Source organism: Meriones unguiculatus, chromosome 3, assembly GCF_030254825.1.
Source record: "Meriones unguiculatus strain TT.TT164.6M chromosome 3, Bangor_MerUng_6.1, whole genome shotgun sequence".
Taxonomy (NCBI): Eukaryota; Metazoa; Chordata; class Mammalia; order Rodentia; family Muridae; genus Meriones; species Meriones unguiculatus.
Window position 1 is genome coordinate 76,475,017 of NC_083351.1, and position 21,401 is coordinate 76,496,417.

At 43.3% G+C, this 21,401-nt stretch overlaps 1 protein-coding gene across 1 annotated transcript in view; it reads left to right on the forward strand.

Annotated features, from left to right (window-relative positions):
• Plxna4 (plexin A4) overlaps positions 1-21,401 on the forward strand; it is a 455,563-nt gene that overhangs the window by 2,350 nt on the left and 431,812 nt on the right. The window lies entirely within an intron of this gene.

Here is a 21,401-nt window from a genome sequence, read left to right on the forward strand (position 1 = left end):
GCTTGTAACGAACAGTGACCTACAGTGACAGTGAGTACCTCTCAGAGGAGCATTCCCTCACAGGACCTTCGAGGGCCAGAGGCTGAGCACAGATCTCTCCCAACAGACTTCTGTTTCTTTCTTTGCCTCCCTCTTCCCTTTCTCATGTATTTGCAGCCTCAGGACCTGTCATTTTAATGCAAAGTCAACTGTCATTATGGTGGTTATAAGAACCAGAACTCAGAAGAATCTGCACACTTTCTGCACTTGCCATTGGTTTCTAGGAAAAGATAGACAGTAATTAACACCCCCCCCCCAGCTTTTTGCCCAGCCCTGCAGTATACCACAATATCCTTGCTCTACCATTCTTCTGTGAGCTTTAAGCTCTCTGTTCTGCACGGGGAGGCACACAGTTTCATGATTTAGAGGAGGACCAGACACAATGCTTCTTTTTGATCAACCTCACTGAGGCTGGAGGTTATTCTGAAAGCACTCCTGTGAATACCAGGCATGGATCAGCCATGATCTGATCTGCTCCCTCACTAAATCCCAGATTGCCCCTCAACCTCTGATAACATTTCAGGGAGGAATTTTGCTAATAGGCAGCCAATTTGCCCCGGTCGCTCTCCTTCTCTGTCTTATTCTCCAGCTTCAGCTCTGCTCCCTACAGACAGGCAAATCTGCATAGCAGAATCTGCCTACACTTGGCCTGCAGATCCTTTTAATCATGAGGAGGGATGCTGGGAATTAAGTGGGGGCTTCCTAGGGTGGTAACATTCCTACCATGGGGAGAGAGCTCAGGGGGTTGGGTAAGTAACTGCTCTGAGCTCCTAGGTATTACCAGGCTTTGATGGAGAGAAATTAGAGCAAGCATCTCTCCTCCCAGCCAGCTAGGGGGCATTTCTTAGCAGCTTCAGCCAGTCTTACCAGAGAAGGCACTGTGCAGACAATGCACACTGGAGACCTGTTGGAGTGGCTCTCTGACTGGTTGTGATGGGGTGGCGGCAATACTGTGAACCTACCAGGTGCAATCTTGGTTTTGATTACTCTACACCCAAGGTGTCACCCTCCCTTCTCCCGGATGGGAAACCAGTTCAGGCCCTGGGCAATTAATTGTGCAGGGTTCATTTCTTTCCCTTGACACCCCCTTTTCTCCTTCTTCAAAGCTCCGCCCCTCCCTCCTCCCACACTAGCACTCGTGAATCCACCTCCCAGCTTTGTGCTTGTATCCACCGGCCCAGGCCCATTCTTCCTCAAATTTGCGGCACTCCTAGAAATCAATATAACATGAATTTAACGACAGCTGGATGATTAAGTGTTATTTATATTTAAGAGTGGCATTTAAAAAAGACATTGTGCTAATAAATCAAAGGGCTGTTTGGGAGATCCACATGATTAGGGTAATTGCCCTGGAGGCTCCATTGAGTAATGCTTGGTCCACACAGAGCCCTACAGACACTGTCCCTTTAAAGGTTGGTCCTGATCCCCCTCTCCCTGACTTACTCTAGGCCTTCCTTCTGTCCTTGCTTCCCAGGCAATAGCCATTCTAGTTATGACAAGAAGGTGGAGCCAGCAGGGAGACAGGAGCAGGAAAGAGGTGAGTCTTAAAAGGGCAGGCAAGTTCCTTATAAGAGGCCTGTTCCAGAAAGAGGAGGCTCCTTTTCCACTTGCTGTGAAGCAGAATAGCTTCTAGAAGTCCTGAGTGAGGAGCCCTGTCCAATGATCACAAGGCACCAGCGTCCCTAGGGAAGCAGCTGTGAGAACATAGTATTGGTTTTAGCCCTTATGAAAACACTGGGATGGAAAATAATAGTAATTAGTGATGATAGTGGTAGCCAGTGTCTATGAGGCACTTCCTTTGATCTCAGTTGAGGACTCTAGATGGGGTTGCTCCTTTATTTATCATAAGCACCTAAAGAGGTAGTGTCTTCTGCAATCCCCAAATCGTCCCAAAGGAACTAAGGTGACTTTGTCCAAAGTCACATGGCCACCAAGTGGCGGAATCAAGTCCCAGGACTACGCAGTCTGACCTGGCTTCTCTACCCAAGCTGCTGGCCATGTGAGGATATAGTACTCACGTGTTGCCATCTCTTGCTCAGCTAGTGGGAGAGTGTGGTGCGGCTACTACTTTCTCCTTTGGGTTTTCCCTGACCCCAACTAATTTTTCTGCTTTTTGAGCTTTAATTTCCCTATTAAGGGAATACAGTCTTATCCTTGGCTGATGGTGGAATGGAAAGTTGCATGGTTCTTTCTAGCAGACCACTCAGCTCTGAGGTTGACTTTTACTTTATTTGGCAATTTCTGTTTTTCTCTGGGAAAAACACAGAAGGTGTGGCTGAGGGAATGAATGAAATCTCCACCTTTGCTTTGGATTTTGAGAAACTCTAGGGATGGTAGGGCTCTGTTTTTGTTTTTTCTTTTGTTTCTTCTTCTTCTTCTTCTTCTTCTTCTTCTTCTTCTTCTTCTTCTTCTTCTTCTTCTTCTTCCTCTTTTTTCCTAGTGAGTATTGCAAGTTGCTGGTATTGTGAAAGTGACACCCTCTCACTGAATGCTCAAAGTAGCCTGTAAGTTGGGGATTGTGGATTACCATTTTGATGGCATAAGAGCTTAGGCTGAGATGACAGTTAAAGATGCTGGAGGCCCCAGGTTGCTAAGCAACAGATGGCCAGTTCACTCTCAGGCAAAGATTCAAGCTATGACACTGCTCACAGGTAGTGCTCTGTAGTTGTCCTTTCATTCATTCACTAGCTCCCAGGCTCTAAACTCTAGTATCCAGAGTCAGGGGAAATGTCACTTAATAGTAGGTGGAGGTTGGTACCAATGGCCTGCACAGGGAGGGTAATCCTGCAGCTGTAACAGAATCTGGAATTTAGAACAGAATAAAAAAAGAAGGTGGAGAGGGTATATACAGGCTGAGCTGAGCTGCTAGGAATCATATTGTGATAGGAAAAGAAGGGCCATAGGAAGCTAGGTACTATGGTTGGTACTGTCCCACCCCAAAGCCAGGGCTCTCCAGACACAGTCCTTTTGGTCTACATACTCTTGGGCATAGTGGTTAAGGTTTCCCTCTAACTTTTGATGTAACCCCCCCCCCCAGCCCACTGCACAGTGTAGAAAGTTCTGCTAAACTTGGGGTGGCTAGAAGGGGCATGCTTAGAATTTTATCACTTTCACCTACCCCTGGTAGAGAACAAGAATAGGGGAGGCAGGAAAAACTCAGATTTGAGTCAACAGGTGCCTGTGAGTTCTGAAGCATTCTTTGAGCCTGGGGCTGTACGCTTGAATATCCACTCCCTCCACGGTGCCTTCTCCATGAACCAGGATTCGCAACAGCAAATTGGATTTTAGGATGTTTTGTCACTCCAACACAAAACACATCACTAGCTAAGAGGATCTTGTCTCCACAGTCAATGTACCGAACCCAGCCTAAGCACAATCAATTCCCCAGTTCTCACAAGGAAAAGTCTCTCCTTATGTAGTAGAGAGAGAGGAGCAATTGGAGATGAGGTCACTGAAACTACAGCAATTGCTTTTGCTCATCACTGCAGACCAGCGCTTCCTGTCTGACATACCCATGAAACTCTTCTTGTAAGAATCCAACTCACTTCCCCCAGGCCAGTTGAAAAGCCCAGAACCAAAAGGGTGAATAAATTGGCCCTTAGATTTGGCCCGGAGATCAAGAGGAAGGAAAGTGAGCAAAGCAGAATTGGCGGGTTGTTTCTCTTCACACTGGGCTCAGAGGCATGTGGTCGCAATGGGCACCAGGCACTGGGTTTTCTGTTGGACCTGTCCACATGGCATGTCAACATTGCAGTGGGCAGGAGGTTTATTTTATCACTTTTTATCTCAGACTTGCTTCTTGATGGTAAAACCCACAAGACAGCAAAAATTTCCAAAGTCCATGTGGTCATATAAATAGATGTTAACCACACAATATAAGACATACTGCCAAGTCTAGGATGTTTTGAGACACTAGGTATAAAGACTGAACAAGTTTCTTGCTGTGAGGTTTCTCAGAGGCTTTAACCTATCAGCATGTTCCACTAAGATGAATACATGTATACACATGAGTGTCTGCATGTTTTTTTTAGCATATATGTGTATGTGTTCATATGTATATGCATGTGTCTGCTTGTATATGTGAAAGCCAGAGGTAAATACAGAGACTCTTCTTTGGTTAATCTTCATACCTTACATTTTTTGAGACAGGGTATCTCTCTCACTGAACCTTGTACTCACCAAATTGGCAGGACTGGCTGGCTAGGGACCACAGGACCTTCGTGTGCACAGTCCCAGTACTGGGTCACAGTGCTACGTCTGGCTTCTTTATGACGGTTCTGGAGACTGAACGTAGGTGCTCATGCTTGCATTGTGACTACTTTACTGACCGGGTCATTTCTGTAGCCCATCTTCTCTTGTGTCCTTATTACTGACCGAAAAATTTCAGCTGAACTTTTATAACTAAGTTTTGGATTTGGGTGACTGTGAGGTCTCTAGGTCCTTAGAATTGTATCTCTTAGCATCTGAGGAGCCATCTCTCTTCCCTTTGTCCCTCCAAAGCAGTAAAATTTCTTAGGCATGCAGACATTTTCTTAGATTCATAAATGATTCATATATATATGTGTGTGTGTGTGTGTATATATATATATATATATATATATATATATATATATGCTTAATAACCACTGGTGTTGTACTTAAAAGTAGACTTTGGATATAGCAAAATGTAAACTTCAGCTTGATCACTTACCAGAAAAGGGATTTTTGAAGAGATCACCCTATGTTTCAATACTACCAGTTACAAAATGAGGAGATTGCTCTAGAATGGTTATTTAAAAAATATTTAATATAAGGTGGAGGAAGTCCTTGTTCAACTGACATATAAAATTCTGGTGCCCCGAAGAAGTGCAAACGGAATTGTTCTGGTTAAAGAAGGGGACTCCTGGATTTGTCCCCTCGCCTGTCTGTCCCTTCCCCTGGTCTCAACCTAGCTTTTCCAGAAGCTGGGCAACATCATTTTATGGAGAGATGGTTAGGCCCAGGGGCTGGGCCTCTGTAGTTCCTCCCACTGTGTCTGACAATAGAACCTTTTCAGGAGCCTGACCTTTGTTCCAAAGGAAGAAAGACAGAGCCAGCTTTAGGATAAGAGGTGTGGTATGAGTAACCACATGGGTGGGCGTGGGGATCTGGAAGAAGAATGGCTGAAGCTGGAAACTGGGTGGGTTGGGACAGATCTGGGCAAATGCATCAACTGAGTCTTGCATAAGGACCGTGCATCTCTTTATAGTCTAGACAGTGAGACAGGAATGACTTCTCTAATAAAGAACTCTTCAAACTCATAAAAATCATGAGAGCCTTAGTCAACCACACTGTGGGTCACCTGGCCCACAGTCCCCAGAGAAACCACGTTAGGAATGGTACTCCTTATGACTTACCACATTGTTTTTGCTCTTGTCAGTGAAACTATTTTATGACTTATAATTAGCTAATACTGATAAAATTATTCAGCTGGTCACTAACAATAAGAAGAGATACTAGACAAGTATCATTTCCCTGATGCTGAGATGTATTTGTCCCAGGAGTGCCTTCCCGAGTGACATGGGAGCATTGCAGGCTCCTCTGCTCACGTGAGCTGATGGTATAGCTTCTGGGAGGCAGGGTTAGAACAAATGATGCATCCTTCCTCTTAACAGTAGAGTACTGTTGTAAGCACTGCGGTACAGTAAAATAGAGAATATTTCTGCATGAGATATTTCTTTAAGTTGTAGCTTTTAGGCAGCCCCATCCTCTCTGATGTTTATTTATTTATTTTTATTTTTTTAACTCTTACACTTTGAAGCCTTCTCAGGTCTAGCTGGGCAAAGGCTCAGTGATCAATCACACTGTGCTTGTGACCTCTCTCTCAGCTCTCATCCCTAGTAGAGGCTGACCTGTCATTGTGCCCTAAATGCACTTGCCTTTAACTACTAACTGATGTGAGCAACTCACTGGCATAGAGACCAGGGTAGCAAGTGTAGAGTTGTCTGCCTGAGAGTTCTGCGCTCCATCCCTGCTGAAAAGTTTATCTTGTGCAATCAGGAACTCCATTTGTTCTTTTAGCAATGACAAAGAAGCTGTTGCCAGCAGGGCAGTGATGACAATTGAAATCATGTGCAACCTGCTCTCTGTATCCACGGGTTCCACATCTGTGGATTCAACTAACTGTGCGTTGAAAATATTAAAAACAGTTGTATTGCTGCCGTATGTGAACAGACTCTTTTCCTTGTTATTATTTCCTAGATAATGCAGCATAACAACCATTTATGTAGCATTTCCATTGTATTAGTGCTAAAAATAACTGAGATACGGTTTCAAGTATACAGGAGTATAGGCCTATGCTTCATGTATGAAAGTCTTACATCATTATATATAACAGTCTTGAGTATCCTCAGAGGTTTTTATTTACAGAGTGTGGCGTCCTTCTGAAACCAACTTCATTCTAATGCCCAGGGATGACTATATTTCCTTGTACCCTAGATTGAGAGGAACCATTTAATACTTCTCTTATACTCAGCCTGACATAGAGTGCATCTTCTTGAGGTAATCAGTAAATATTTGCTGGGGGTGCAGAGTGAGGGTAGGTAGGGTGCAGTGGGCTCCTCATGTTGACAGGCATAGAAACTCACTGTGGGTTAGATGCTGCTAGATGGAGAGGGGTGGCCAAGCTAGTTTACCTAGCACCTTCCAAAGACTAATCCACTGATTGTCCTCTCCTCATGTCCCAAGGAAAACATTACACAGCCAAACAAGTCCTGCATATACCTTCCTGTGTCCTTTCCATCTCAAGATGCATATAAAGTGTATTCAAGGTATTTAATGCAAAGCAAGTGTATGAAAGCAGTTGGATTGCTTTGTGGGGATGTATTTAAACCTGCTGACATCTCTTGAAATGAGGGTTCCATTGGGCAGAAAGCATTTTTCAGCTAAGCATGTAGCTTGGTGGTAGAGTATTTGCTTAGCTTGTGTAAGGTCTTAAGTTTGTTCCATAACTAGAGGTATTGGAGAGAAAGATGAGGAGAAGGGAAAAGAAGAGGAGCAAGAGGGGGCAGTGGCAGAAACAACACTTTAGGAGATACTGTCCTTCAATGGAACACTTTTAAGTTCAAGATCAACTTGGAGGGAAACATACTAGAAAGAGGAATCCACTTTATTGGTAAAGTGAAGACTTGTGAGGTCCAGCTGTCAGAGATGCCACACATCTCTTGTCCCTGTCATTGGCTTTTGAGAGGCTCACAGAACTCCTATGAGCATGCCCACACCATCTGCAAGCCATTGTCCATCTTCTATAAGAGTTGTTTTCAGATGTGTGAATGCAGCTCTGGACTATCATAGACTTGTTTCCAACTAATGGTACTTTTCTGTTGCACATCATTGATCAAGGTACATGTTTGCAAAACATGTGAGTAATGACATTTACCTTGTCCATCTCCCCCAACCTTAGCTGCAGTTATAGAATAATGGCTTTAGCATAGCTGACAAAGAAAAATGGTCTTTATCAAATTAACAAACGAGTCTCGTGTTAAGACACATATCTCTAAATTATGAGTAGTTGAAACAGTTTTCCCTAGGATGTGTTGGGGGAAACTTTGCCACCAAAAAGGGGCATGAAGATTTGTGATTTGACTGTAAATTCATGGCTTTAACCACGAAATAGTGACCTAGAGATTGTATTTCCTATAGGAATCATTTCCCACTTGTTATTCATCTTAAGTAAGTAAATGGTATATGTGTAAATGGTATACAAGCTCACACACACATACACACATAAGTGAGAAAGAAGATAGATCACACACACACAGAGAGAGAGATAGATAGATAGAGAGAGAGAGAGGGAGAGGGAGAGGGAGAGAGAGAGAGAGAGAGAATAGTGAACTGAACTTCCTGGAGATTTTGTTGTTTGGCTGGTTAGAACATCATGATTTCAGAGAGTCAGAATATTGCAGATGGAGAACCCAAATCATCTTTAATTTCTTTTGATAGATATTTAATGCTCACCCCTGTATCTGACTTAACATTCTTCTGACCACCAGGTAAAACATTCAAAAAATAATCTTAGTAAACCATTAGCTTCCATTAGCCCCAAAGTTAAGAATGTCATCAGATAGCATCTTAAAACCTATAGTAGAGTCTTTCTTGCTTTGTTATAACCCACCTGCCAATGGTCTCAATGTAGTTGGCAAATGCACTAATTTATGACTGCTTTTTGATTTGTGCTCATAACAGTTCATGCAACCATTTCCATGATGGGTCATGTCAACAAACACACATCTCCTTTTCCAGACCACAATTACTCATATTTGGCTCAGTGTAAACTATCTCACATCCTTTGGAAGAAGAGCTGTGATTTTTATCTATAAAGGTACATTCCAGTGGTATTTGGCTTTGAATTACCCAGGGACATCAACTAATAACCCACTTGCTATGGGTCCTCCAGTACCCATAGCCTGTACCTAGTTCCATTTCAGAGTGAAAAACAGTTGCTAACATACACTAACAAAACTCCCCTGAGACCCATTCATAAGGCATTGTTGCTCCAGTGATTTTATCAGTGTTAAACTGTTTGGTGACTGAGTTTAGAATTATAAGAATTGGAGAAATGAATTAAGAGTAAATCAAGTCCCAGCTGAGTTCAAACCCTACTGTGGTGAGTTTTAAATTTAAACTATCTTGCTCTGATGAAGCAGTTGTAAGTCAAGCGCTTGAGATCTGTTGCTTTTGCCTTTGGAGAAGCATGGCAGCCACCCTTTGAGGGAAAAACCCTGACAACAGCTTGTATTGATTCCCAGACATGTTGGGAAATTGCCACTTCATTTCTTCCTTATAAACTGTTGGCTCTCCCTCTCTCTCTTAAAGTAGGAATCCTATTTGCAGGGACACAAACAGAGGGAGAGGGGTTTAGAACCACAGGAGACTATTCATTAGTTTCTCTTTGTCCCTGCCTATACCAAGTCCGAGGGAAAGGGAATCTGGGTTGAGGGTGGTGTCATGTGGCTTGTTTTCCTGCTTGGGCCATAATTGATTCTTCTTTCTGAGAGATCAGCACAGATGATCAACAGAGTACACTCCAAGGAAGCAGCAGACTGTCATGCTGCAGTTATTAGTTGAGGTGTAATAAGTCATTTACGTAAGTTACAGGGTCCTCTGATCGGAGCTTGTTGTAAATGTGGCTACAGTTTCTCCAGGCTGATTTTTTTTCTTCTCCTGCAAAATAATCCTGTGGCTTTCATTTTCAGAGCAATTGAAGAAAAATTATGTGCTGGCCAGGGAACTGGGAGGCTAACCTTCTGATCCTGAGTTTGCTGAATGTTCTCCAGTCAGTTCTGTCTGGGAGACACCTCTATTTCTCATTCTTTAAAACCAGGAACAAGCCTTTCTACCCTTTATCTACAGCCCAGGAGTTTGGATATGGTCATACATATTAAAAGCCTGGCTTCAGAAAGCAGGGTCTATTTACACACAAGGTCAGAGAAAATCAAGAAAGAGACTGGTGGAGCCAGGCTTCTCACCATGACTCCTTTGGCATCTCCCAGTGTTTGCTGACCTGGTAAAGAGCTATAAAGGAATAAAGTCATTTGCCAAAGGACAGAAGGAATGATGCAGTTGGGACAGCAGGAGGAATCAAGGTGGGAGGCTAAGCATCAGAAAAAGGGGTCTGGGTAGGGTAGGTTGGAGAGTTGTGTCTCAAATCTTGGTCATTGTAGGTTGAGCTAGGGACTTTGGGGAAAGAATGAGACAAGATTTCCCGACACTCTCACTTTACACTGTGCTCTATCCAAATATATGTATATTGTTTAATCTAGAGACATTTGCTGTGAACTTATCAGTGATTTAACCAGCTATACCATCAGACATTCTTTCAGCCAGTGTCTGTTGAGTGCCCACTACATGCTAGAAACTGTACAAATATTGGATGCACAGGAAAGGGCCTCTTTCCTTTCTCTAGGGAACAGTATATTATGAATATAGCATGGTGTGAACAGAATCTAAATGAAATGTGGGAAGGGCGGGGGCATAATGAGATCATAAGTGGGCATGTGTCCAGAAACGAGAAGAAGGACATAGAGAAGACCCTGGCATAGAGCAATGCTAACTGGGTTTGAAGAATTAATAAAATGGTGAATATACAGAGAGAGGATGAAACAAGCATGGAGCGCATGCAGCCCTGAGGTCATATGAAATAGTTCAAGGCTAAGTGGGAAGGGGTTTGGAGAAGCCAGGCCAGGACCAGCATAAATGTCCCAGGCAGGGATTTTCCTGTAGGCAGGGGTCATGTTTTGGGGGTATTCCAAGGAACAGAATCAATATGATCTGGTTCTCTTGTAGAGAGGTCTCAATGGAGACCATGTAGAGAACAGCTGGAAGTCAGGATAGCAGGGTTTGAACAAAGTCAGTGGACAGGCAAAGGAAGTGGGAAAGGAAGGGCCTTGCGTGTGTGTGTAGGAGTTAAGGTGTTGGAAACAAGGGAAGGAGAGTTAAGGCAAGTGAGATCCTTTATAAAGCTGAGATTTCTAGATTGAGATGGATCTGGGGTGAGGTTTGGGAGAGGGCTGAGGCTTTCTTCTCTGGTGAGTCAGGGTAGAGATGATCAGGGACAAGTGGTTCTGAGCTTCTTCTGCTGACCCATGGTGCTTTACCATGGCTGTGGATTTTCAGAGCTCACTTTGGGATCTGGCAGCAGCTCAGTAAACAAGGAAGAAGATCCTCGTGTGGATTTTTACATTTTTCAAGGGATTCATGTTTTGAATTAAACATGCTGTCTTGAACAATTTGCTTGAGAAGTTTCTAGCAGCACTCCAGACATCTGCCTAGCTTTAGGAGAGCCGCACTATATTCCAGTGGTGGTGGTGGGGGAGGACCAACAGTCTGGTAGCTTCCAAGAAGAAGCTTGGAAAAAAGATGACAATAGAGGATGACAGGTCTTTGTTCCACTGGTACATACCCCCCTCTCCATTTCAGCGACTCCACATTCAAACAACACGGTCTAGAGAAAGGAGTTCATCAACCTAAGAGATGACAAAGGGATTTTTGACCTTGCCCCTCAGGAACAATGACTTGTTTATCTAGTCCAGCATCCTGGGTGATAGAGAAGCATGATTTTAAAAAAGGCAGGGTAAATTAGGGGGACTAGCTTCTCATCCTGGGGTCTAGTTTGTGTTTCCTGCTGAGAGTCAAGGCCCTTTGACACAACTGATAAGTCCAAAATTACCTACAATGATAATGTGTGTTTTCCTAAAGGAATCTCAAATAAGAATGTTAAAACAACAGACTACACTTACATAAAGCCACAATGTTTGCGGCCTTGAGCTTACCATGACAACAGTCCACTCTAACCCAGAAATTCAAATGATGCATCTTGTAAAACCACATGTGAGTTCACTTACAAAAGCAAATTCTTTTAAGTTTGGAGAAACCTGTATGCACAGGTTTAGTTAACTAAACCAGCTCATATATTTTCACTTAACCTTTAAACTTCACTCTAAATTTTGTTAAGAATTATCTAAGAATGTAACTTAGAAAGCCACAAGATTTTATATACATACATACATACATACATACACACATGTATGTGTGTAAATAAACATATATGTAAATAAACATATATAACATCACCATGGTGAACACAACTGTACTGGCTAATTTTATGTCAACTTGACACAGGCTGGAGTCATCAGAGGAGGGAACCCTGATGGAGAAAATGCTTCCATAAGATTAGGCTATAGGCAGGTCTATAGGGCATTTTCTTAATTAGTGTACTTAGCAGCTGATAGGGAAAGACCTATCTCATTGGAGGTGGGGCCACCCCTGGGCTGGTGGTCCTGGGTTCTATAAGAAAGCAGGCCAGCAAGCGGCATCCTTTCAACTCCTGTTCCCAAGTTCCTGCCCTGCTTGAGTTCGGGTCCTGATTTCTTTTGATGCTGAACAGTGATGTGAAAGTGTAAGCTGAATAAGCCCTTTCCTCTCCAATATGCTTTTGGTCATGGTGTTCCATCACAGCAGTAGCAACCCAAATAAGATGATGCCTAATTGACTTCTTTTGAGGACTTGCACCCATGACTTAGTTTGTGTACCTGCCTGTTCCTAAGCATCTCTCTCACTTGCTAACATTCACACTTTCCTTAAGAAACTCACTCACTTTGTTTCACTCTGGCCTATCCTAAAATTCCTTTCTACAGATAGTCTGGGATCAAACTTCACCTGAACGGAGGTCCCCAAGGGAACACTCCTCAAGCTGCCAGTGGCAGGACTGAGTTGCAGGTCATCTGAACCACCACTAAACACTAGGTGCCTGTCTGCAAAGTCAAGGTGACTAGAAAGGGCTGGCTTGGTCCAGAGTGTTAAAGAAAAATTTTATTAGTAAGATGCCTTTTAGGTGGCATAGTCCCCATCCAGGCAGCTTAGGAGCTACTTACTCCCTTCGTGCTCATACTGTTGCTTCACACAGGTATGGTGAAGGCACTTGAATTAATATGCCAAGTAGAGCTTTATGCCTAGTAGGTATTAAAGCGGTTTGTTGCCTGTCTTTGTAACATGCTGGAAAATAGGCTAACATCTATGTCATGTGCTTAGCATTCAACAGCAAGGCTTTGCCATTCTGTTCTGTGGTCCCTGTTCACTGCAGAAGGGATAGACTGGGCTGTTGGTAAAACTCTGATTCTGTGTACCCATTCTGAGAGCTCAGCATTGGAACTAGAGAGAAAAGGTCATTTGCTTTGAGCAGGGTTTGGAGAAAAAAAAATATCCAACTCCTTTAAGTCTATGCAGGCCCTTTCAGCCCTGGGTGCCTCCGTGGTCAGTGAGGAGTGGAAGGCTCTGAGCAGGGTGCCACTGCTCAGACCACTTCTTTAGAGCCAGGCTTCCAAGGGCTCAGCTGCAGAGGCCACCACTCACTGCAGGATTACAGTGCAGCTGCAGGGGAGATGATGGACCTCCAATCTGCCTGATCGCTTCTGGGTATCTCAGATGATACCAAACATGCTGACCCAGGGGCACCCTTATGCAGTGGAGCTGGAATAGGAGCTGGAGAAGGGGCGTAGGCAATTTTGGGGGAATTCCCCTTTCAGCAGATCCACAGGAGAGCAAGATTCCTGTTCACATCTACTCATGCCTCTACCTAGTTTTGCGAATGCTTAACTGTTGTCAGTATATTATGCACGAATGTGGCCACCCACTTCTGGCCTTGGAAAAGTCAGCAGTTTCTGGTTTATCTGGTAGCACACTCTTTCCTTCCTAGGGGGCCAGAGAGTAGGGCTTGAGACCATGGAAAGGGAAGTAAACTAACCACAGTGTTTGTGGTCAGGATGGAAGGAGAGCAGTGGACACGCCCAGCTCTCCTGGCTGTGTTCCCTATGCATGTGCCTCCACACTGCAGAAGTGCCTTAGATCTGGGGATCTGAGTCCCCTCCACAGCTCTCTTTCCAAGCCTGGGACAAAGGTATGGATCTCCACTGTTCCCTCCCCACCCCCTTTTTTTCAGAGCTGAGGAACAAACTCAGGGCCTTGTGCTTGCGAAGCAAGTGCTCTACCACTGAGCTAAATCCCCAACCTCTCTCCCTCTTCTTGCACTGCCTTCTTCTACTTCTTTTTGGAGACTTCTCATTGACCAGTGTTTTATTAAACATCCTCAGATGCGTAACTGGCTATTTGGACAAGTGCGAAGACTCAAGCAAAGAGGCATTAAATGCTTGAGACTCAGCATGCCAACCATGTACATAGTGTCAAATTGGATGGAGGCTCTGGGCTGCTGCTGAGCCCTGGACAGTGTGGTGGGTACAAGAGGAGAGAGAAAGCTTTGCTGATTCCAGCCCTCTTTGCATTAGCTGTTCTTCCTCATTCCACTCCCCCCTCATTCCTCCTTCCAGGACATAAGCAAGGCTGGCCTTTCTTGGCAAATACATAGAAACAGGCTCATTAAATAATTTGTATAAACTGTGTTTATGTTACTGGCTGTCATTATCCAGTGAAATACTATTTTATTTGTATTAGGATTTACAGTGATGTAATCGCTCTAGGTTTTAATTTGATGAGGCCTGTGTTGGTGTGTTCAAAAGAGCCAGAGTAGAAGTCTAAGACACATCACACAGCCAAATATAGAAAATTAATTCTGCAACTGTCAAATAAAATTTCTCCAGCACATATTGTTTTGAAGGAATGGCATTTTCACCTAAAACTTCTATTTGCGAACTTTAAAATATTGGCAGCCAAGGAAGAGACTGTAACTGGCTGACCAGGTTTTTGATGCTCTCACATTCTAGCCATTTCCTGGGGGTAGGCATTTCTTTGTGCGGTAGCCATAGCTTACTTAGAGACTCTCTGCAAAAGTCAGGCTGCCGAGAGTTTCCTGGTAAATTGCAATTTATTGACTGTATTTTGGGTATTTCCATTTACTTAATTACACACTTCTTGAGAGCAACAGTCTTCTTACACACATTTATAATTCCCGCTGGACCTAACATAATGTTTGATTTTATTCTCTCTCTACACACTTCACTACATTTTCTGGTCTTCAAAAAAGGAGTTTTGTTTTGCATTTAAAAGCCGTTTTTTTTTTTTTCTTTTTTGTTTTTTGGGTTTTTTTGTTTGTTTGTTTTTTTTGTTTTTGTTTTTGAGACAGAGTTTCTCTCTGTATAGCCTTTGCTATCCTGGACTTGCTTTAATTTTAATTTTTAATTTTTAATTTTTTTAAGATGGGACTTTTCTATATAGCCCAGGCTGGCCAGGAACTCCCAGTAAACCTCCTGCCTCAACCTCCTGAGTTGCTGGAATTATAAGCATGTGGTACCACAGTGACTAAAAAGAGGAGTGTTTGAGTGGCCAGTTGGTGTAGGGCATTAGCTGTCAGGAAGCAAATGAATACAAAGGAAGTGGGAAGCAGTTTCACAGGGAAATCTGCATATGCAGATAGCTGTGTGTTAGTGTGTTTATTTAGTCAGCCTTACTTCCCAGTGGATAGTGAATGGGTGTCCAGTGAGCTGGGGCTTGATCATACACTTACCATACCTCATGGGAGGGACGAGGGGCTGTTAATTCTTCCTTTACAACATGAAAACAGCACTAAACTGGGCTGATTTCCTGTTGTCTTGTGTCAGAAAAATAATGAGATTTTATAAATATTAAAAAAGAGAGAACTATAACTTGGCTGTAAAAGTCCAGGAAATAAGGAGATCTTTCTTTGAGGGAACAAACAGCTGCCCTTGGCAGCTGCTTACCTATTTTCATGCCTGCCCTTCCCCATTCTTTTTATCTTCTGTGAAGAAAATATCACATAGCAGGCTTATGCCAACTCACTTCCTAGCTGTCTTCTCTAAGTCAAACACCCTGGTGGGGTTGACAAGTTGGAAGCCTTTGCAGGGGATGACGGCACACCCCAACTTGGTAGTAGTTAGGGAAGCTTTCTCTCCTACTGCCTTTCCATTTGATGCCTTAGGGGTGACTCTGCCTCTAACAGGGCAGTCACGCTGCACAGAAGTGAGTACAGCAAAGCCCAGAGTCAAACTTCCATGCACAGCAGGCTTCTGCTTAGCCGCTTCTGGGTCAGGAATGGCCTTGCCTACCTTCATTTGGGGCATTTTTACATGATCTTCTGCGGTCTGCTTGAAGTCTAAAATCTGGATTTATTTTTATCACATTTAATTTGAGGTGGAGGAACCATTTTTTTTGACAGATTGCTTCAAACTGTGGGTCATCCCCATCAGGGTGAGTCTTACTGTAAGACCACATGACTGTTCTTGTATTCTCTTGTTTGACCTTCCAAAGTCCTGGACTTTGTCATCTGCAACTTTGATAAATGTGATTTTTTTCATTCAAATTACTGATAAAAATGTGAAACAGACTAGCACCAAGGTCAGACTCTTGCCATGACATTTCTGGGAGAGTACCCCTTCGAGTTTGACAAATAACCATTGAGTTACCTTCTCTGGGTCTGGGAAACAGTGGCGTGCCAAGGACCCAGCATAGACTCTAGAGGCAGACAGACCCATTCGTACAAGTGACTTATGCCAGCACTGCCACAGGGGCAGATTGTTTGTGGTAAGGACAGATAAGTGACAGCTGCAGCCTTTCTTCTGTAGTACCTGCTACTGAAAGCAGGTTATGAACTCACGTCTCCCCCTCCTACCAACCTTTGTCTGTCATCAGGCCCACCCCACTCTTGCAGGTGAGAGAGGACCTGCTGTCTGTCCCAGCTGGTCTATCAGGAGACAGATTGCTAAGGTAGTAAGTCATTTCATTCCCCCGCCCCCCGACACAGACAGAGACAGCGTGTGGGACATGCAGGTGGCAGAGGCTGGCAGAGGCCCCTTCTTTTGATCCTGAAGCAAGGCAAAAAAAAAAAAAAAAAAAAAAAAAAAAACAAAACAAAAAACCAACAAAACACCTTTTTTTGCATGATCTACAGACAAGAAAGTTTACGATGCACTGACCTGGTAACTCTGGTAAGTTGATATGAGGCAGAGGCAGCAATACTTTAGATGCAGGTTTCCACATACCCTAGTGCAGTAGTTCTCAGCTTTCCTGCGCTACCACCCTTTAATACAGTCCTCAAGTTGTGGTGACCCACAAGTATAAAATTATCTTCACTGCAACTATGCAATTTTTCTACTGTTATGAATCATAATGCAAATTTCTGTGTTTTTTCAAGGGTCTTAGAAGACCCTGTGCAAAAGTCATTTGACTGCCTCCCAAAAGGGTCACGACCCACAGGCTAAGAACCACTGTTGTAGTGGGATCCTTGGCAGACTGCTCTGAAGGCTGGAATTCAGACGTAATGGAAGCCCTAGGTAAGAAAAGAGCCACAAAGGGCTTTGTGCTTGCCAGACACTTGTGCCCATCGGGCAAAGATTCCTGGAAGTCACTTCTAACCAATCATCTGACTTTGACATCACTTTTCATTGAAAATTTCTTCCTAACTCCTCTCACGCGCCTTGATAAATCCAGTAATGCTTGCTGAGACAGTGTAGCTGGAATACTAAGGGCAGGCTCAGAAGGAGGCTTTCAGCCCAGCTCAGCAGCTGTGTGTGCCTCCCTCCTCACAGTGCTCCAGATGCGTATGAGTTAAAGGGGAAAGCTGAAGTAGCTTAAAGCACACCGGTCAGTCCTCCTTTACCCATTACTGCACGAGCCACAGGTTGTTACTCACAGTCAACTACGAGCCAAAGATACTGAATGGAAACTTTAGAAATTCATTAAGTTAAAAATAATGCACCATTGTGAGTAGCATGGTGAAATCCATGCCCTCGGGCATCTCATTGCGCATTATATCCACTTGGTGTATGCTGCCGGCCTATCGCTCAGTGCTGTCTTGTTATATGGTTTTCATGGTAGTATAGTGCTTGTGTTTAAACACTGCCAAAGTAGTCTGATGGCATGTCACAGTGCTTACATCACTCAGCTTCAGGTCATCCAATCACATAGGGATCACACAACTACCAGCAGAGTGAGTCACTGCAAGTAGATATCGAGGAAGAGAGAGATGGCCAGGTTCATACTTCGTCCACTATAGTATATTATTATATTATTACTTGATCACTTACTGTGCCTAATTTTTAGGTTACAGTTTATCATGGGCGTGCATGTGCATAAAGGAATAAGCAGATACGTGGTACTCAGCACTAGCTACAGGTTTGGGTATGCAGTGGGAATCTTTAAGTGTCTCATTTGTGGATAAGAGGAAGATTTCTGTAATTTACAGAGATGGTGTTACCTTCTTTGGCTGTGTCCTTGAGCAGGTTACTTATTTCTGCTGCTATCCAATTTCTCTATCACTAAAAGGTTAAATAATACATTAAGGACTACTGTGACAATTAAAGAACACACATGGGAACTGTTTTGTGCACTGTTTGGCATATAGTAATTATTCAATTGGTAGAAGCATCCACAAGTTGCACAAAGTTATTCCCTGCTTCTCAGATATAAAGCTTGTTATGTCTGTTTCTTGCTACCCTGAACTTGAATCCTCTTGGTTTATAGTCATATCTGTTTTTGCGCCAGCCTTCAGAAATCCTTGGGATTCTGTGAACAAGTGGTAAGAGAGGAAGAGGATGTGGTTCAAAAATTCTCCAAGAGTCTCTGGGGTCAGTTTGTCCATTTCTTTTGCCAGTACCAGCATGTGAGTGTACTTTATTTGTATAGCACTTGCAGAGGTGATACCGATAATGCCCCTTCTCCAGCCATAGGGATACTTATTGGCTTTTTTTATTCTGGTTTTCTATCCAAGACTCTAAATGTGGTTTTAGGAGAGAGAATACAGAAGATTCTTGGCAGTGACTAACTATTGCTAAGTACTGCATGGACACTGTGCCAAGCATTGTAGGACATGGTTTGCTAATGTTTGCCTACAATGAGTCCCGTGGCAGACATGGTTCACTGGAGACCAGAAAGGTATGTTCAGTGTGTGTGGCATCTACATACTTGAATATGATCAGTTGTACCCAACAGGGATAGTTATGAAAATACCCCATTTCTGCTGTGTTCAGCCCCAGGCCCTGGTTTTCTGCCAAGATAACCTTACACTGTATAGCAAGCCCCCCTGAGATTTTCTTGCATGGTTTTCACAGTGTGTGGCCAGCTAGCCAATCAAGATCCATTGCCCCGAGGCATCCTGGTTGTCAGAGAATGTTTAGTTTTCCTAGGTACTTCAGGTATAAAAATAAGTGCCATCTCTTCATGAAGACACATACTTTGGCTTGGAACATTGCGTCATTCCCAAACATACTCTTATTGGCAGAAGAAGGAACGGTGGGTTGCCTGTAGAGCAGCATGATTAGCTGTGTAGGTTGGGAATGAAAGCTTAGAGAGCCCGATAACTATGTGAGTGTCAGTGTATTTTAAAGATGATGGGTTTTCTGCCAATGCAGTGTAGTCAGATCTGAATAGGATAGTGTTTCCACTGCAGAGTACACCACTCAGGGGAATTGTCCCTTATGTTCTGTCCTCCAAAGAAAACAAGACATTTCTGGCACATATTTCTCATTATAACCCCACCCTAAGATTCTTGTTGCAGCCATCCTTCATTCTTCATTACATCTACAGTGATGACAGAAGAGCCTGTGGCCCAGATAGCCCATGCCATTGCTGAAGCATATGTTCTGATATTTTTAGTTTGAAAATACTCATCTTCTCCATGTCTGTATCTGTACTTATAATTGTCTGTCACCATCCAAATAGGAATTCTTAGACAAAATTGAGAAGTTATATTTTCTGTGAGAACACCGTTCAATGTCTGCTTTGCATCTCTCTTTTCTTTAGACAGGGTCTCTAATACTCTAAACTGTAGTTTATTTATTCACTTTACTTATTTATTTTTAGATAGGGTCTTACTCTATAGACTAGACTGGAATTGAACTCACAGAGAGCTTCTTCTGCCTCCTATATATAGTGTATACACCCATGTCCCAGATGTGAGAAAAACATTTTCCCATGTTTGTTGACCATTCTTACGTCTTCCTGCACATAAAAGTGTTTTCTTTCTCTTGTACCACAACGATTTCTACTTACTAAGTCCTGACTGACCAGAGGGGACAGAGTTCCTCAAGTCTCACTAAAATCCAGGTAAGCCAGTGAAGACCCTGATGTCACGCCCTCCCCTGGCCTCTTCTTCCATTACCTTCAGTGCTCTCTGCAGTATATCCTAATCTCAGGGAGACAGACTTGGTAGATGATGTCCACTAGGGCAGGGCTTCATAATTTTTTCTTTTTTCACTCATGGCTCTTATTGCCTGAAAAATTCTTATGTAATTCTAAGTCTATAGCTACATGAACTAGGTTTACAACTCCAGTAGTTCCTGATTATAAATCATAAAGTAACTTTATTTTAAAACAACTCTTTGGCAATTTACATATAGTTTTACTACTTATTAAAGATGAAAGTAAGGTTATATACTAGTAAGGTATGTGTACATATTTATTTTTACATAGAGAATTAGATCTTGGCTAAATATGTCATATATTCAGACACAGAACCTTTTCAGAGTTTATCAGTATTTTGATTTTATAATCATCATTGCAAAGAATGCCACTTCATACAGACAGACAGCACAGAATGTCTGTCTAGTCCATTGTTGAGATTATTGGAAATTCTGTCCTAATCCAAAGCCAAAATTCATTTAGTGATTTAAAAAATGAAATTTAAACTGGCAACTCACACGGACTGGGGGAGGGGCATAGGAGAAGAAGAGGGAGGGAGGGAGGGTAGGATTGGGAGGGGATGGAGGAGGGGCTACAGCTGAGATACAAAGTGAATAAACTGTAATTAATAAAAGTAAAATAAAAATAAAAAACAGAAGTTAAAAAATACTTATTATTTATGTTTGTGAGTGTTTGGATAAGTACCATGTGTTTGATTGGTACCCACAGAGGCCAGATATGGGCAGTGAATCCCCTGGAACTGGAATTACAGACAGTTGTGCTCTGCCTCAGTGTGGGTGCTGGGGACTAAACTTGTCCTCAAGAACAGAGTGCTGCTGAGCCCTCCCTCCAGTGCCTCAGGCACTGTTCCTGCCCCCACCCAAGCCCTTCCAAACATTCTAACAAAACACAATCCAAAGACAAACTAATTTGGCATTTATATACTGAAGAATGATGGCAGGAAAATATTAAAAGTCTGTATTTTTCCTCAGCAAATTGTTGTTTGTACGGGAGCAAAAAATGTTGCAGGCAAGGTCCAGGCAGTGCAGTTCCTCACACACAGGAATCTTGAGCCTGAGCTGAGACGCTTCAGGTGGTTCCTCCTTGTGTTGCTTGGCGGGATGGCATGCATGTCCAGGCTAAGGTTTCAATGCGGTGTGTTCGGACCCACCACGGCAGTTTCTGTGCGTTGTAACACGGGGTGCTCCCTGGCACACCTCGGATTCATTACATGCTTGATTTTGAGTTAATTTTTGGTTGTTATGCTTCTGGAAACCTCTTACTGCTGCCAAGGTTGTCTCTGCCTCCACAGTCATAAGATGTTGGGCAGCAGGAGCAGATTGTTGAAAAAGCATAATGCTTGACCCAATGAAGCAGCAGGCCAGTGTGGTATTTCCGAGGATGCTGACTGGTACTGGAGGGGCTTTCCTAGAACTTCTGGAACCTTACGGGGAAGTATCCCTGTCACTGCTGATCTGTTGTCTGTGTTTCCCACTAGGTCAAGGCATTTCACTTCATTTGAGGAGTGTGACAGAACGTTCTGCCCTTGAGCTAAAGGCTGTCACTACTTTGCTTTTCTAATGGGCCAGGCCAAGTCTAAACCTGGAGATATTCCTACAGTGCTGTGAGCCTCTAGAAAAAAAGCATGACTAGCCATAATGTGGAAAGCACTCAAGAGCCACCCAGAGCTGCTCTCTCCTGGGTCCCCACACTTCCTCACTACTGTTTCAGGGAATGTAGGCTTCAGGGTGAGCAGGTTACAG